Source organism: Phodopus roborovskii, unplaced genomic scaffold, assembly GCF_943737965.1.
Source record: "Phodopus roborovskii unplaced genomic scaffold, PHOROB, whole genome shotgun sequence".
In the NCBI taxonomy this organism is placed as follows: Eukaryota; Metazoa; Chordata; class Mammalia; order Rodentia; family Cricetidae; genus Phodopus; species Phodopus roborovskii.
The window spans coordinates 34,734,504-34,747,108 of NW_026126409.1; positions in this window are offsets into that span (position 1 = coordinate 34,734,504).

Below are 12,605 nucleotides of genomic sequence, written 5' to 3' on the forward strand. Positions count from 1 at the left end.
AGTAAATGAGAAAAGGTGGGAGTCTAATCTCTCAAGGCCATTCCCAGTGCCGTACTTCCTTCAGCAAGACCACACCTTCTAACCCTCCTCAAATAGCACCACCAATTTGGGATCAAGTGCCCAAAAATCTGAGACTTAGGGTGAAGGTTGGGAGTCTCCTTCAAAACACCACAGTATACATTATCAACTTTGAAAAAACTGGAGGTTGAAGGATTCTATGAATTTACTTTTCAGAGATATCAGTAACATCTACTGTCCTTCAGAAGATTGCCAATACAAACTTAAGGCAGAGAGAAAAAGGAAAGAATAATACGTCAGTTTGAGTACCTCATTGTGTTGATAGGAATTAGAAGACAGGCAGTCCATTTTGTAGTGGTACAGGCACAAGGAAAATGAAATGCCTGTATGTCCTGGTAGAACTGAAAGTCAGCTCCTCAGGTGTTCAAATTTTATAGTAAGCTGCCTAATTAGTAAGGTTGAAAATTAAGAACACTAAAGCCCTGACTTAAGATGTTGGTCAATCACCAGCCTTTATCCTTGCTGCCTCCTTATTACACACACACACACACACACACACACACACACACACACACACACACCACCTGGGCCTCCACCCCTTGAACCTTTTGGCTGAAGCCTGAGCATTTTAACCTGATGCCCCAACCAATTAATATTCCTCACTTCCACTGAAATTAATCAGTGAGGTTTATTCTAAATGAACCTGAACCTGATCTCTGCTTACTGAAAGGTTTAATAGATTTACACTTAAGGCATATTCCATTTGACCTATTTTTTTTAAACCAAAATAAGTAAAATGTTGAAAGTTTTCTACATATCATCTGCTTTCTTCAGGCTCTCCTGTGTCAACTGTAGATCCTAGAACTAAACCCCTGTGGTGATGTGATCCAGTTCTTCATGTTATTTTTTTTCCTATGAATCCCTACTACAGTAACAATCTGATCACCTATATCTTTGCTTGTTCAGTGTAGTCGCGGTTTTCTAGTGAACAAATGTGTGTAAGAAAAGTAATGACTTTTTAGAATCATTAATATTTTGTCAAATTCCTTTGAAGAAAGCACTTTTATGCTCTTGTTCATCATGAAGTGTGGAGAGGTAATAAAGTGAGTATAAAGCAAAGAACATGAACCTTGTTGTTTCCTTTCTTTTCACATTTTGTAAACTACCTGAACTCTACAAGATTGAAATCTGTCATCTATGAAGTAGAGACTACTCTGCTTAACCTAATAAGCCATTGCAAGAACCCATGAAATTGTGTGTGTTCGCATGCCCACCACCATGTCTTACCTTGTTCATGGTTCCTCGAGAGCAATAGTGACCTTGTCAACTCTAGGCATGATTAAGTCAGGCAAAGGGGGTCTGGGAACTCATAGTCACAGATTCACTCCAGAGTTTGCTATTTTGTGACTGTGAAGAATGACATATGATAGCAGTAAAAGAAGAACAAGCAAGGAAGGTCTACTGAGAGAGGGACAGATCCATGTGAATAAGGAGGGATCCGAAAGGGAGTTGTCAAACAGTGCATTGGGTCAGAGGCTTTTTAATGTTTAGAGTGAGCCTATTTGACTCAGGCCATAAAGTAAGTAATGATTTTGGAATAAACCTCATTGATTCATTTGAATGGAAGTAAGGAATATTGATTGGTTGGTGTACCAGGTTAACTGCTCAGACTCAAGGTCACCCAAAAGTTCAAGGTGTCAGGGAAGAAGAATAAGAAAGCAGCAAGAATAAAGGCTGATGATTAGCAAACATCTAGTTGAAACCTTTCAATAATAAGTACAGCTCACTGGGGACTGTGAACATAGTGTACTTCCTATGGAAATTGCATTAGATTTCCTTTTAAAATTATCTTCCTTCCCTCTTTCCCCTCTGTTTCTCTCCCTTCTTTTCTTCCTTCCTGGCCATAAATATGGATGGCGTTTTGCTAGGTTTTGAAATTAAAGATAACCAAGAATCATTAAACTCGGTCACAAAGTTGTTGAGAGGAGAACATTATGGGCAGTGTGTGTGTGTGTGTAGAAATGATTTATTATTATCATCCTGAAAAAGTGAGTTGGACACTAGTGGCCACTGAAGGAGGCTGTTTCTGAGGGGTCATTGTCCTGGTGTGAAAACTACTGTGATTTCAACCTCAAATGCTACCCAGTATGTTAAAGGCTTGGTCAATAGTTTGCAGTGATAGTGGGAGGTGGGAGAACTTTTAAAATGGGTCTAGTTATGTGAAGTTAAATCCCGGGGGAGGGTGTGCTTTCGTAGGGGCTATGGAGAAATTTCAATTGAATCCATGCTGCCTTTCATCTTCAGCTGCCACAAAGCAGCTTTGCTTCCACAGGATCCCTAGAACAGTCCACTTCCTTGAGAAGACTCGCAGGCTCCATACAAACAGCTGTGGACTGTATGACTTGAAACAATGAGCTAGAAGAAAAATTTTCTCCTTTTGAGTAGATTATCTCAGGTGCTTAGTCACAGCAAGGGGAAGACAATGAGTTCCTTCCTGAGATGGTCATGCAAGAGCAGTTTGAACAGCACATGATCGAGTACCTTCCTTCCATACACCCTCTTCCTTTCTAGTATATCACCCAGATAAGGCATTCTTTTTAAGTTAAGGCATTATTATCAGAGTCCAGATATCAATCAGATATCCAGAGAGTGACGTAATACTGTAACACACACAAATACTTTACTACAATAGGAAGAGGGAGCAGAAATAGTTGGGATGCTCCTTTCTTCAACTGAAGCCCAATTTCTGTATTCTACATGACCTAACAAACCACACACTTGGTGGGTATTCAGCTCACAGCTACAGAAAAGAAGCTGTTCCCTAATCTGTGTCAATCATTCATCTTCAAAAGCTGCCAGGACCTGTAGCCATGAACTTCCAACAAGCTTTCACTGATGTATGAAATCAAATACAGCCTCACCCATTTCTGTGAGAACAGAATTTTATTCATAGCTTCTCTGAAACATTTTATATCTCCTCATCTTATTTTGTTTTTCAACTCCCTTTCAGGGTAGACATATTCTGTGTTGCCTTGTGACCAGTGCTTTTTCTTTTTTTTTTCTGGAGAAAATTTATTCTTTGAAGTATGTTTTTTTTTAATTTTTAATTTTATTTTATATAATAAAGTCCATTTAAATGAAAACAAACATTTATAGACAATATTTGGGAATTTGGGCATTGTTCTTTCCAAACTTCCTGCTGGTAAGGAGCACTGTCATGGGGGATTAGAAGAAGATTTAGAAATCCTGGCTGTAGTCTGTAATGTTGCTTTGTCCAGCTGTTTTGAATGTAGGATCACCTCGTACTCTGTTTCAGGTGGTCTGGCTTGATTAAACCACATTAGTCTGGAAGAAATCCATAGCTTTTCATTTTCTGTGGAAACAAAAATAGAAATCCTTTTCCCCAGTAACTTGTCCTTCAACTTAAATTTTGGAGTCAAAGTATTTTTTTAATATAATTTATTATTTTACATGTCGATCCCAGTTCTCCCTCCCTCCCTCCCTCCCTTCTTCCCTTTTATCCTCTCTGCCCTCTCCCATGCACTCTAACCACCCTCCACTCCCATCCCCCCCACCACAATTCCATATGTAGGGGGATGCCATCCAGTTGGGGTCATGTAGATCTGACAGGTGATGTGTAGTAGGGACTAGGGCTTCTCTCCTGTCTCTAGATTAAGGCAGTTATCCCTCCATGGGGGATGTGTTTGCAAATTCCTTTTGTGCACCAGGGATACATCCTGGCTCCACTGTCTGAGGTCCCTTAGACTGCTCAGTCCTTCTGGCTGAGACCCATATTCAGGGGGGCCTGAGTTAGTCCCATGCTGGCTTCCCAGCTATCAGTCTAGTGGCCCATTAGCCCCTACTTGCTTAGGTAAGATGTCTCTGTGTTTCTGCTGCATGGTCTTGTCCTTTCCCTCTGCAACTGGGTTCTAGTTCGACTCAGTGTTTATGTATGGGTGTTTGATCCTGTTTCCAACAGGCATCAGTTGAGGGCTCCATGGAGAAGTTAGTTGTTGATCTCACTCTCCGGGAAGGGCATTTATGATAGCCTTTCCACGGAGGCTCAAATTGTTAGTTGGGAGTAGTCTTGTAGTTCTCTAGACCTTTTCATTGTGTTCAATTTTATCTTCAAACCAATATTGGCTCCCTCTTTTATGTTCTCTCTCTCTCTCTCTCTCTCTCTCTCTCTCTCTCTCTCCCTCTCTCTCTCTCTCTCCTGTCTTCTATTCCTAACCAGGCTCAATCTTCCTGGTCACACATGTTTTCCTTTCCTCCTTCTCATTTTCTCCTACTTCTCTCTCCATTCACTGCCCCCCCCCACTTCCCCTGAGCCCTGGGGGGGGCTTATCCCTTCCCAGTTCTGTGAGGGACTTTATATGAATCTCTTAGAATACACCTTGTATCCTAGTTCCTCTGCTGGTATGAATTTAAGGCTGGTGATGCTTTCATCTAGGTTTAAAATCCATACATGAGTGAGTATATACTGTGTTCTTCTGTTTGTGACTGGGTTACCTCATTCAGGAGGGTTTCTTCAAGTGCCATCCACTTGCCTGTGAATTTCAAGATACCATTATTTTTTTCTGCAGAGTAGTATTCCATTGTGTAGATGTGCCACATCTTCATTAACCATTCTTCAATTGAGGGGCATCTAGGCTGCTTCCAGGTTCTTGCTATTACAAATAGTGCTGCTATGAACATAGTTGAACAGATGTCTTTGTTGCGTGGATGTGAATCCTTTGGGTATATGCCTAAGAGGGGGATTGCCGGGTCCTGTGGTAAACTAATTCCCATTTTCCTGAGGAACCACCATACTGATCTACAAAATGGCTATATGAGTTTGCACTCTCAACAGTAGTGGAGGAGTGTTCCACTTTCTCCACATCCTCTCCAACATGAGTCGTCATTGGTGTTTCTAATTTTAGCCATTCTGGAAGAAGTAAGATGGTATCTCAAAGTTGTTTTGATTTGCATTTCCCTCATAGCTAAGGATGTGGAACACTTTTTTAAGTGTCTTTCAGCCTTTTTGATTTCCTCTATTGAGAATTCTTTCTTCAGTTCTGTACCCCATTTTTAAATAGGGTTATTTGGTGTTTTGTTGACTAGTTTCTTGAGTTCTTTGTATATTTTGGAGATCAGCCCTTTGTCAGATATAGGATTGGTGAAAATCATTTCCCAGTCTGTGGGCTGCCGTTTGGTCTTGTCAACTGTGTCCTTTGCCTTACAGAAGCTTCTAAGTTTGAAGAGGTCCCATTTATTAATTGTATCTCTCAGTGTCTGTGCCCCTGGAGTTATGTTCATGAAGCAGTCTCGTATACCAATTTGTTCAAGGGTACCGCCTACTTTCTCTTCTAAGAGGTTCAATGTGGCTGGATTGATGTTGAGGTCTTTGACCCATTTGGAGTTGAGTTTTGTGCAGTCTTCTACACACCGTCATCCAATTTTTTCCAGCAGCATTTGTTGAAGATGCTGTCCTTGCCCCATTGTATAATTTTAGCTGTTTTGTCGAAAATCAGGTGTTCATAGGTGTGTGGGTTAATATCAGGATTTTCAATTCGATTACATTGGTCTACCTGTCTATTTTTATGCCAATACCTGGCTCTTTTCAGAACTATAGCTCTGTATTAGAGCTTAAAGTCAGGAATGGTGATGCCTCCTGAAGTTCTTTTATTGTATAGGGTTGTTTTGGCTATCCTGGGTCTTTTGTTTTACCATATAAATTGATTATTATCCTTTCAAGGTCGGTGAAGAATTGTGGTGGGATTTTAATGGCGATTTCATTGAATCTGTAGATTGCTTTTGGCAAGATTGACATTTTTACTGTGTTTATCCTACCTATCCAAGACATGGGAGATCTTTCCATTTTCTGGTATCTTCTTTAATTTCTTTCTTTAGAGCCACAAAGTTCTTATTAAATAGGTCTTTAACTTCTTTGGTAAGCGTTATACCAAGATACTTTATGTTGCTTGTGGCTTGTGGTAAAGGGTGATGTTTCTCTGATTTCTTTCTCTGTCTCTTTGTCATCTGAAAAAAGTAGGGCTACTGATTTTTTTGAGTTTATCTTGTATCCTGCTAGTTTGCTGAAGGTGTTTATCAGCTGTAGGAGTTCCCTGGTAGAGATTATCAGGTCGGTTATGTAAACTATCATATCATCTGCAAGTAGAAACAGTTTGAATTCCTCCTTTCCAATTTGGATCCCCTTGTTATCCTTTTGTTGTCTTATAGCATTAGCTAGAATGACTAGTATGAAATTGAAGAGATATGGAGAGTGCAGCCTTGTCTTGTTCCTGATTTTAGAGGAATTGGCTTAAGTTTCTCTCCATTCAGTTTGATGTTGGCAGTTGGTTTGCTGTATATTGCTCTTATTATGTTTAGGTATGTTCCTGTTATCCCTGACCTCTCCAAGACCTTTATCATGAAAGGGTGTTGAATTTTGTAGAAGGCTTTTTCAGCATGTAGGGAGATAATCACATGGTTTCATTTTTTCTGTTTGTTTATATGGTGGATCACGTTGATAGATTTTCATATGTTAAACCATCCCTGCATTCCAGGGATGAAGCCTACTTGGTCATGGTGGATGATTTCTCTGATGTATTCTTGAATTTGGTTTGCCAGTATTTTTATTTTATTTTATTTTATATAACAAAGTCCAATTAAATGAAAACAAACATTTATACACAATATTTGGGAATTTGGGCATTGTTCTTTCAAAACTACTTCCTGCTGGTAAGGGGCGCTGTCATGGGGGATTAGAAGATTCAGAAATCCTGGCTGTAGTCTGTAGGGCTGTTTTTTCCAGCTGTTTTGGATGTAGGATCACCTTGTACTCTGTTTCAGGCAGTCTGGTGTGATAAAACCACATTAGTCTGGAAGGAATCCACAGCTTTTCATTTTCTGTGGAAACAAAAATAGAAATCCTTTTCCCCAGTAACTTGTCCTTCAACTTAAATTTTGGAGTCAAAGCATTTTTTTTTAATTTAATTTATTATTTTACATGTCGATCCCAGTTCCCCCTCCCTCCCTCCCTCCCTCCTTCCCTCCCTTTTACCCTCTCTGCCCTCTCACATGCACTCTAACCACCCTCCACTCCCATCCCCCCACCCCAATTCCATATGTAGGGGAATGCCATCCAGTTGGGGTCATGTAGATCTGACAGGTCATGTGAAGAAGGGACTAGGGCTTCTTTCCTGTCTCTAGATTAAGGCAGTTCTCTCTCCATGGGGGATATGTTCACAAATTCCTTTTGTGCACCAGGGATACATCCTGGCTCCACTGTCTGAGGTCCCTTAGACTGCTCAGTCCTTCTGGCTGAGACCCATATTCAGGGGGGCCTGAGTCAGTCCCATGCTTGCTTCCCAGCTATCCCTCTAGTGGCCGTCAGCTCCTCCTTGTTCAGGTAAGCTGTCTGTATGTGTTTCTGTTGCATGGTCTTGTCCTCTCCATCTGCATCTGGGTTCTAGTTCGACTCAGTGTTTTGTATGGGTGTTTGATACTGTTTCCAACAGGCATCATTTGAGGGCTCCATGGAGAAGTTAGTTGTTGATCTCACTCTCCGGGAAGGCCGTTTATGATAGCCTTTCCATGGAGGCTCAAATTGTTAGTTGGGAGCAGTCTTGTAGTTCTCTAGACCTTTTTATTGTGTTCAATTTTATCTTCAAACCAATATTGGCTCCCTCTTTCATGTTGTCTCTCTGTGTCTCTGGCTCTGTCTCTCTCTCTTTCCTGTCTTCTATTCCTAACCAGGCTCAATCTTACTGGTCGCACATGTTTTTCTTTCCTCCCCCCTCGTTTTCTCCTACTTCTCTCTCCATTCACTGCCCCCCCCCCCACTTCCCCTGAGCTCTGGGGGACTTGTCCTTTCCCAGTTCTGTGAGGGACTTTATATGAATCTCTTAGAATACACCTTGTATCCCAGTTCCTCTGGTGATGTTAATTATAGACTTTTTTTTGGTTGGAAGGCTTTCAATGACTGCTTCTATTTCATTGCGGGTTATAGGTCTGTTTAATTGTTTGTCTGTTCTTGATTTAATTTTGCTAAGTGATAATTATCCAGAAAGTTGTCCATTTCCTTTGAATTTTCAATTTTTGTGGAATACAGATTTTCAAAGTATGACCTGAAAATTGTCTGGATATCCTTTGTGTCTGTTATTATGTTCCCCTTTTCGTTTCTGATTTTGTTAGTTTGCATGTTCTCTCTGTGCTTTTTTGTTAATTTGGATAAAAGTTTGTCTATCTTGTTGATTTTCTCAAAAAACCAACTCTTTGTTGCACTGATTTTTTGTATTATTTTCCTGGTTTCTATTTTCTTGATTTCAGCCCTCAAGTTTATTATTTCCTGGCATCTTCTCCTACGGGGTGAATTAGCTTCTCTCCTTTCTAAGGCTTTCAGTTGCGCTGTTAATTCTCTTATGTGACTATCCTCTGTTTTCTTCATATGGGCAGGTAGTGCAATGAACTTCCCTTGTAACACTGCTTTCAAGGTGTCCCATAAGTTTGGGTATGTTGTATCCTCATTCTCATTGAATATTAGAAAGTCCTTAATTTCTTTCTTTATTTCTTCTTTGGCCCAGGTGTGGTGCAATTGCACATTGTTCAGTTTCCATGAGTTTGCAGGTTTTCTGCTATTTGTGTTGTTGTTGAATTCCAATTTTAAAGCATGGTAGTCCGATAAGATATAGGGGACTATTCCTATTCTCTTGTATCTGTTGAGGTTTGTTATGTCACCTAGTATGTGGTCGATTTTAGAGAAGGTTCCATGTGGAGCAGAGAAGAAGGTATATTCTTTTGTCTTTGGATGGAATGTTTTATAGATGTCTGTTAACCCCAGTTGAGACATAACTTCTGTTAATTCTTTTGTTTCTTTGTTGAGTTTGTGATTTGTGGTCCTATCTAGTGTTGAGAGTGGTGTATTGAAGTCTTCCACTATAAGTGTGTGAGGTTTTATATGAGCTTTGAGTTTTAGTATTGTTTCTTTTACGAATGTGGGTGACTTTGTATTTGGGGCATAGATGTTCAGAACTGAGACTTTGTGTTGATGGATTTCTCTTGTGATGAATATGAAATGACTGTCTTCATCTCTTTTGACTAATTTTGGTTTGAAGTCTAACTTGTTAGATATTAGGATAGCTACGCCTCCTTGCTTCTTATTTCCATTTGATTGGAAAATCTTTTCCCAACGCTTTACCCTGAGGTAATGTCTATCTTTGAAGCTTAGATGTGTTTCTTGTATGCAGCAGAAGGATGGATTCTGTCTTTGTATCCATTCTGTTAGCCTGTGTCTTTTTATAGGTGAGTTAAGACCATTAATGTTGAGGGTGAGTAAGGACCATTCATTGTTGATGCTTGTTTGATTTTTGTTTGTTGTTGGCAGTGGTATTGTGAATATATTAGTTCTGCTTCACCCTTGGTTTCTGGTGTAGTTGGATTATCTGTTGCCTACATTTTTTTGTGGGCATAGTTACCTTCCTTGGGGTGGAGTTTTCCTTCCAATACTTTCTGTAGGGCTGGATTTATAGATACATATTGGGAAAATCTGGTTTTGTCATTAAATATCTTGTTCTCTCCATCTATATTGATTGAGAGTTTTGCTGGATATAGTAGCCTAGGCTGGCATCCGTGTTCTCTTAATACTTGTAGAACATCTATCCAGCACCTTTTGTCCTTGAGGGTTTCCATGGAGAAGTCAGGTGTAATTTTGATAGGTCTGCTTTTATATGTTACCTGTCCTTTTTCCTTCGCTGCTCTTAATATTCTTTCTTCATTCTGTATGCTAGGTGTTTTGATTATTATATGTCGAGGGGTCTTTTTTCTTTGATCCAGCCTATTTGGGGTTCGGTATGCTTCTTGTACTTTCATGGGCATGTCCTTCAGATTTGGAAAGTTTTCCTCGATGATTTTGGTGAATATATTTTGGCACCTTTGAGCTGGGCTTCCTCACCTTCCTCTATGCCTGTTATTCTTAGGTTTGGCCTTTTCATGCTATCCCACATTTCCTGGATGTTTTGTGTTAAGGATTTGTTGGGGTTATGATTTTCTTTGGTCAATGAATCTATTTCTTCTAGTTAATCTTCTGCACCTGAGATTCTGTCTTCCATCTCTTGAATTCTGTTGTTTATGCTTGTGTCTGTATTTGCTGATTTTTTGCCCAGTTTTTCTATTTCCAGCATTCCTTCAGTTTGTGTTGCCTTTACTTTTTCTATTTCAGTTTTCAAGTCTTGAACTGTTTCCTTCACCTGCTTGTTTTTTTCTTGGCTTTCTGTACTTTCCTTAAGGAATTTGTTCATTTCTTCCACTTTTTGTTTGTTTTTTCCTCCATTTCTTTAAGGGATTTTCTCACATCTTCTTTGAGGGGCTCTATCATTTTTATGATGGTAATTTTTAATTCGTTCCCTTCTGTTTCCTCTGCTTTGTTGTTGTGTTCCATTCTAGTTGGTGTAGATTTCCTAGATTCTGGTGGTTTCATACTTGTCTTTCTGTTGTTAGGTGTTTTCTTGTATTGCCTTCTTCCCATAGCTTCTTCCAGTAGGTGTTGGTGGGGGCTCCCCCTCTCTCTATGGTACTTCCCAGGTGGGCTTATGTGAGTCTGAGATTCAATATCTGTAGCTAGTGTTTCGGCAGAGATAGGCAGATCTCTGGGAGGGCCCTGGAACTCCAGCAGAGGAGTGGAGTTGGGGTCAGAGACCAAGTAGGTGGAAATTAAGGGTGGTCCTGCGTGGATAGTCAGGTTTCCTTAGTTCAGAGTTGCTCTGAGAAGTCTCCGAAGTAGGGTGGGCTGTTGGCTCCACCCTCTGTCCCAGTGCTCAACCAGAGTGGCAGGACCATGGGTAGGGTAGGGCACAGGGTGGGGGGGCAGGCTCATGGTGGGGATGGGTGGGGTTGTATCAGAGCTCCAAGAGTGCTCTCGATGGGGACAGGAGACAGAAGCAGCAGGATCAGGGGCCAACCCAGGGAGTTAGGGTGGGGGGGAGGGAGGGAAGAGGTTGTAGGGGACAGGCAGCCCCGACTGGGCCTAGACTCACCTCTGGCCAATAGCTGGCAGAAGAGGACAAGGGCTGAGCTGGAACTTGGGAAGGTTTTGCAGGATAGTCGGATCTCACTGGAACCTGGAACTCTCTAGCTGAGGCCTCTTTCTTTAGCAGAGGCTGGGATTTGGGGGTTAAGGATATTGCCCACAGGAACTCAGAGTTTCCAGTGATTTTCCATAAGTCATTTTACCCCAGTGAGATTTATCTTCAGGGATGTATGCAGCTATTATTCATTCCTAAGAAGGTACATATTCCATTTGAGCATCTGTGCTGAGAAAACTGTGGATATTGTATTCTCATCTTTGTTAATAGGGCCAAATGGTAACAGTGTGACAGGTAATACATACAACCCAGCTTCTTAGTTTCTTCAGATGGAATTACAAACATATTTAATTGTGGGAAAACCTCCTACACCTCAGCCAATGGATAGCATGTCTCTGCATTTTAAGTGTTGATTTCTTTCACATTCCACTTTCTGTGTGAGATAAAATCGATGAGGTCTTGAAACCAGCCACCAAAGAATGTGGCCCCATAACTTGTAGCATCTACGGAAACTAGTTCATGCAATCAGGCTGACACTGGGTCACTCCAGGGTAAGCTCAATTTATAGTTTGTGTGGGATACCTGAGTTTGAGGTAATTCACACCAGAAAGAGGAAGCAGGTGCGGGGAACTTGGAGGCAGAATTACTTCATCTTCAGGATGTGAATAGAGTGGGGATTAGACTCAGGCTAGGGTGGCTACTATAGGTCCGGATGAAAAGTGAAGACAGCACTTTTGTGAATAGACAGCAGTTTTTAGTGCAGTGGCAGAAACAACAGTTGTGAGCAGCAAATTTTGGACAGTAATATGTGGGATATAGTTACTTATTCCCATTTTAAACATGTTTATTTCCTGATGACCCTTACTATAATAATACTTCTGGAATACTTGCAATTTAAAGTTCCTATTATAATTTTGGAAAACATAGTAGCCCCTCAAAGATATATAGCATGTTTTCATTAAATCACTTAATGTAGGGAGTTAAGTTTTAAGAAGACTATCTGCATCAGTGATCCCCAGTGTTATTTATTGGCCATCACTCTGTATATAGTTTCATTTCCACATTACAAACAAAGCAAAGCCTCACAGCTTTCTTTCTGGGAAAGCCTACTTTTTTGTTTTTGATCCTCCTTCTTTTGAGTTCTGTAATCCTGGTTACCAAAGAGCTGCTACCATTTCCCTCATTTGAGCAAGCCAGAGGGAATGGCATATTAATAATAATTTGTTCCTTCCTTCCCATGTAGTATATGGAACACTAAAGAACTTGTTTGTGAAGAAAAAGGATAAACACTTTGGGAATTGTCAGGTATTCCAATGTTCTCTCTTTACACCATGATGGTGGGTACAGGAAGCTGAGGGCTCGCATCTTGAACAAGAAGGGTGAATCAGAGAGAGTGAACTAGAAATAGTGGAGATCTTTAAACTCCCAGGGTACCATACTTCTTCCAATAAGAACACACCTCCTAAACTTCCAAAAATAGTACCACCAACCAAGCACCAACCAAGTACGAAGTGTTCAAATGGC